General features: G+C 34.1%; 1 pseudogene; it reads right to left on the bottom strand.

The window, feature by feature from the left end:
- Positions 1-1,478: 1,478 nt before the first annotated feature.
- LOC124909583 lies at positions 1,479-5,642 on the bottom strand (annotated as a pseudogene).
- Positions 5,643-5,942: the final 300 nt, after the last annotated feature.

Below are 5,942 nucleotides of genomic sequence, written 5' to 3'. Positions count from 1 at the left end.
TTGCTGTTTGATGCAGCTTATATATATATATAATATATTTTTGAACAGAACAAGTTGAATATGGTTTCAGCTAGGGATCTCAATGTTAAATAGATATATATGTTGAGTAATAGTTATATTATATGAGCAGGGACGTTTCAGTAACAATTCAAATCATACTATATCATTTATAATTTTGAGTGACTATCATGAATCCCACAAATCATGACCTATCTACTTGAAATATATGGTTTATTAGGTATTAAGGTTCAACAACATATTAATAAGCTACAACTTTTTGTTTTTTTTACTCAAGGATTATTTTCGGATAGCTACATTTTTTAAAACTGCCAACTTTTTATTAAAAAAGAACGCAATGTGCATGTGCGTTCAAACATTATAAAATTAAAAATTAAAATAGAAAATAAAAACAACGTAAGAATTTTAAATGTCAATAAGATCGAAAATTTTGCATTCTATATAGGCCCCTTTTTCCGAATTGAAGCGAATATGTGTAACATAAATCTTTTGAGACAATTGTACCAATAACTTTTCAATTTGAAGACTCTTCTATTTGTTTCTTTCCATATTTGTCTACACATGATGAGGAGAATTAGTTTTCAGTCATTCGCAATATTGTCACAAGAGCTCTAGTTAATACATCTGACACAAAAGTCAACAAAAATTATTAGTCTATCCCATTGAAAATGAAAGAGGTTTTGTAAAAGAGTCGACATGCTTTTTGCAAGGTAGCAATGAAAAAGAATGTGATTAATGGATATTTTACTCTTCAAACAAATGTTGCACTTGTTAGCAAGATGAAATCACTTCTTTTTTAGTAGGTTAGATGTTAAGACTCCTTCGTTGATAACTTTCTACCCAAAAGACGATATTTTTTTTAGAATTTTTATTTTCTAGTACACCAATTTCTAAGGAAGTCGGGATTGAGTCATTGGGATGGATAATGATAAATATAGTTAATCTTGAAATTGGGAGAGTCGGTCAGAAGAAAAAAATCCGTTGATCTCCAGGCAAATTGAAACATGGGTAAGAGCATCCACGAGAAGAATTTGTCTCCTCTCATTTTCGATGGAGAGTCGTCTATTTAAGGAGATTCTCCAAACAATTTGATTAAACGTGAGACGAAAGCAGTCTAGTTTAGCCTCCTTCTTACTATTATAACTCGGTTCAATCAAAGTATTCTTAATTAAAAAAATTTACATCTTTTGTCACTTGAGTTATCTGAATGGGTTTAACAACTTGTTCATTAGTCTCAATTACAATCTTTATACCCTTGGTCATTGAAACATTAGGGTTTTGCTTCCATTCAAGACTTTGAGAGAAAAACTGATCAATTTTATTGCAATGGTTGAGAATGGTCTAGTTTACAATACACTTAACCGGATGAAAAAACTCAATCCCACACAGAATTTATCATATTAAAAAACAAATACATCTGAAACTAAATTTAAACAAAATTTCTTCAATTTGATTTTACTTTAGTCTTCAGTCTGATCAATCTTCAACTTTTCTCTATATGATGTCAGAAAGAACCTGCATCATAAACCACAAATCATCAAAAAAAAAAAAAAAAACTTAGAACCATACCATAATCAATAAGCACCAACCCCATTACATATCATGTTGAAGATTAGGACCATTACCTCTGAGTTTAATCATGTGAGATCCCACATTCCGTTTTTCTTCCCCTCCAATGATTTGCTTTTCCTTTCTTTGCTCCATAAAATCTGATACTTCTTGACAAAATTTCTTCCCTGTATTACCCCATCCACACAAATAGAGATAGATATATATATAGAGAGTGTGTCACATGATAAGCATAATTACTGGAAAAAAAAAACAGAAGTAAATCAAAGGCTGCCAAATCAGCTTAAAAAGTCTTAAACAATCCCCATGTTCTAACAAACAGAAAACAAACACACACACAAACAAACCAAGCCAAACCAAACAGAATGTCTTGTCTAGGGTAATACCTTAGACAACATAACAAAACCAACATGAAGAACATACTCTTCATGAAACAAACAAGTCCAATCCTTACAGAAAAGAAAACTTCTCTTCCACCTTATTATAGTTCATTCAAATAAATTAAAACCAATAATGAAACTTCCAAATTCATTTCAAATATCGCAAAGTCAATCTGCGAACCTCCTGTAAACCAAATCATCACCAGGAAAGCAAAAAGCAAATATAGAAAACACGGATGTGCGCATCTTGACTCCGTGCATTCTAACCCCTGTCAAGAAAAATAACTTATATATTAGCATTCCAACATTTTCCCAACAAAAACATAAAGATAGAATAACTGACCCTCCAATGTAGTAAAGACTAAGATGAACCCAATTCTCCCTGGCCCAAAAACACATTCTTCATCCTTTCCATAGTACTAGTGATCAAGTTGTGGACAGTTGAGATTGATGCCATCGAAAGCTGAGCAGTTGAACAAGGATCAACCAGAATTTGAAATGAAACAGTCACTAATGACCCTCCAGGGCCACTTCCATTGCTTGAAGGTCCATCTGGTAGAATAACAAAACCCGAAGGAAGCAATGCCACAAAATCAGAGTCCCCGCCATTCATAAGCATGTTAACGGCGAGAATATCAATTGGTGCATAGACCAGATAAGAACCAACTGGATCCCAACAGGTTTCTTGCATGATCAGCATTGTACCCTGTTTTCATAATTCATTAGTTTTTAACTTGAACAATTTTTGTAAAATGAAATCAAAATACCCAATATACATACATTCATTTGGAGCAATGAGATGCAATTGGTATTCTCTCTGCCAGCAGAAATGTTTGTGACTTCTTCTACCCTTGCAGCATTTGAAAGAATGTCCCACTGAAATATTTTAAGTATTGTTTCAATTTCAAAACATTATGAATTCAGTCAATGGATAAACTAGAAAAAGACATACCTCACTCCTAGATTGCTCATTCTTAATATAATCAAAAACTCTTTTTGGTGGGACAGGCAGCCAAAAAGAGGTAGCAGCACTAAGAATAACACCTATTGGCCGGCTTTGACTGTCGGAGTTTCTTTGAATAAGAACTCGGATTTCATCTGAACTGTTGGTCTCCACTATGTTCCATGGAGGGCTGACCGATGCACTCACTCCCCCATAATAAGTTGTGACCATTCTTTCGGTTAACTTTGTCGCGCTACACTTTGCCTCGATGCTAGTTATCACTTTTGATCAAATCCAAAGAAAAAAATATATCAATATAGAGTTGAAAGATCTAAGTTAAGATTGTTAAATGTGACATGACCATTACCGGCACTATTGTGGGGTATGGTCATTGACAAAACACTCGCCATGCGATCACATTGCTTCTCGAGTATGGCTAACCAACGTTTAGCACCAAATGCTAAACCGGAGTTAACAAGAGGCCTATAGATGGTGTGAGTAACTCTATCATCAACTTCAACATGCTCCACCCAAGTAACCTATAGTATAAGAAATGTCTTTAAGATATAATGTCTTCTATTTTTCATTAGAATTAAAAGAGAAAAACTCCACCTTCGAGCACCCGTTTGGCATTTCTTGAATTATGCAACCGGAAGGCCTTCTTCGGCATTTCAAAACAGTATTGGGATACAAGTTATCTAGAGAAACATCGACAACTCCCCATATTCCTTCTCCGAGGTGCTTGCAATACCTTGCCAAGAAGGCCTCGCGAGTCGAAACAAGTGGAGAAAGTAGATGGAAATCCGCAGACATCTGAAACAAAAAATATTATCAAATAAACTTAAATATTAAGTACTTAAAGTTTAGATGTTTTTATTTGATTAATTCGAATTTTTATCGCCAGATAGTTTAACATTTAGTATGTACCACTTCCAATGCCCCATTGTAATTTCCTTGCACACCGGTTGACAGGATTTCCAAAGTAGAAGCCTTTGCAACAGCACTAGCAAAGAAGTTCTTCCAATTATTCTAAATGTCACAAAATAACAAAACATTAGAATAAGTTGTATTCATTGTAATAATAATAATAATATGTACAAATTATTATAAAATAACATACCACGTCGAAGAAAAGCTCGACAATAGTTAAAGGATTCATGATGACAACGGTGGTGAAACGCGACGCTTCACATTTAAGGTTTTGAGGCCTCGGCCCAAATCCTCTAGGAAACATCCTAAAATATTCCTCCTCATTCATAAACCAGTTGTTGATATCGGAGCTAGGGACCCAAAGAGGTTCACCCATTTGCGCCATTTGAACAAGTTCATCCATAGCTATAGCCGCAAGCTGGAAAATCATTTGCTTGTCGAGTTGATTATCTCCAATAGGTTGTTGCTGTTGCTGCCCGGAAACAGTCCTGAAGAATTCATTAGGTCCTTGGATCGGCGCAATTGGTGCCGATCCCTGAATTGGCACGGTTTGTGCTGCCACTTGAGGATTAAAGAAGCCCTGATCTTCCACGAGTCTCGACTGCTGCTGGTGGTTCAAGGTTCGGCTCGTGTTCCTATTTTTCGAAAAAATGTTGATTTAGAAACAAATCATTTTAATTGAGAAAAATAAACCAAGCTACTAATTCAATTATGTCCACTTACCTTGAAGCGAGATTTGCAATCCTTTCCACCTACAATCAATTAAACATGTTTTTCCTTTATGTCACACACTTACACAAAATAATACAATGATTTTTAAATTATTATGACATTTTAAATTTAATTTACCTCCTCCCTCAATCGAGCATTCTCAACCCTCAGATTATGTTCATCGAACGACATATCTCCAAAGACATTAGGTCCGCCGCAAGTAGGGCATACACTATTATTAAGAGCATTCTTAAACTTAATATTCTCCGCTCTAAGCTTTTCATTATTATTACGAAGTTCAGTATTCTCGTGACGCTCATGGTGCATCTACAATATAAGAACATACAAGAAAATTTTATCAATTTAATTTAGTTAGAATACTGTTATAACAAAAAAAAATGATAATTACTAACCTAGTGAAGTATATGATCAATTGATCATAAATTCTAAAAGGTGAAAATTTGTTAAGAATGCAATGGTGTAAATATTTCAATCAATACAATTAAATTGGTAGAATGTAATTGGTAAAGAATATATAGTTCAATATTTATGATAACAAATTTATGAGATTATTCAATATTTTTGTGACAACTATTGTTTACCTTCATTTGGGTTCGTTTATTCTGAAACCAGAACTTAACCTGTAATGGTTCCAAATTTAATTCTCTGCTCAACAACCGTCTTTGTTTGTCGTCCGGATGGGGACAATCCTTAAAGAAACTGGTACATTAAACATCAGATACAAACTAATTAAGTTGTGACATGTATTGTAACAAATTAAATTAAAACATTGAACATAACAAATGTGTTACAGCCAGATCTAATCATTAAACATTACAAAATGAAAATAATCTATACCTTTCCATTTCGCGGATTTGATGCTGAGTATGTCTATGATATCTCTTCCTCTTGCGTTTGTTACTAGGACCGGCACCGCCGCTTCCGACCTCAGGTTCATCGCTGGAATCTTCGCCGGCCTCGAGATTCAGATTAGGTTCATCTTCAACTGTTTCTCCTTCTCCGCCGCCGCCCTCGACGGCCGGAATCTGCTGATTGTTGACCATGTTAACATGAAGCTGTTGGTTGACCATGTTAACATTCCGGTTGTGGTTGACCATGTTCAAGTTTTGTTGTGTCATTTGTTGCTTTCATGATAATATATATATATAAATAAATATATATGACATCAGATCCTTGCCCATTTTAATAATTAATAAATAGGGAAAAAGAAAAAGTGCTTTTTCTAATGAGATCTCGGATTATAATAATGACACTTTTATAGATTTGGATTTTGTTTTAATCCCAAAAGAAAAAAGACAGCAAACGATATGATCCCCATATTATTATTATTATTAATTTTTTAATTTTTTAATTTTTTAATTTTTTTTTTA

The sequence above is a fragment of the Impatiens glandulifera genome, chromosome 7 (assembly GCF_907164915.1).
Source record: "Impatiens glandulifera chromosome 7, dImpGla2.1, whole genome shotgun sequence".
In the NCBI taxonomy this organism is placed as follows: domain Eukaryota; kingdom Viridiplantae; phylum Streptophyta; class Magnoliopsida; order Ericales; family Balsaminaceae; genus Impatiens; species Impatiens glandulifera.
Note: the sequence above shows the minus strand (reverse complement) of the source record. Positions and strands in the feature narration are given on the sequence as shown.